This window comes from Populus euphratica, unplaced genomic scaffold (assembly GCF_000495115.2).
Source record: "Populus euphratica unplaced genomic scaffold, PopEup_1.0 scaffold564.1, whole genome shotgun sequence".
Lineage (NCBI taxonomy): Eukaryota > Viridiplantae > Streptophyta > Magnoliopsida > Malpighiales > Salicaceae > Populus > Populus euphratica.
In genome coordinates this window covers 110,406-110,859 of record NW_011500443.1, presented here as the reverse complement: position 1 = coordinate 110,859, position 454 = coordinate 110,406, and positions in this window count along the sequence as shown.

Genomic DNA, 454 nt, shown 5'->3' with positions numbered 1-454 from the left:
AGACCCTCCTTTTGTGGCAACAGGAGAAGGTCCCCATACATCAGAATGAATCAAATCAAATGGTGAAGATGAAATAGAAATACTTCGGTTGAAAGGTAAGGCGAAAAATTTTGCTAGTTTACATCCACTACAATCAGAAATGTCACAAGTTTTCAAATTTCCTAAAGCTCCTGTGAATGCTAAAAATCTCAAACGAGAAGATGAAACATGACCTAGACGGGAATGCCATAAATAAAAACTAGAAGATGAAAGACTCAAACGAAAGAAAGACAAATCAACAGTAGTAGTAGCAGTGACAGCAGTGGCAACTGTCACTTTTAACTCATCTAAAATATATAGTCCATTCTCCCTACGACCTGTCCCAATCAGCTTCTGAAACTGCAAATCCTATACACAACAAAAAGAACCCGAAAACATGACTAAATAATCACCAGAATCACATATTTGGCCAACA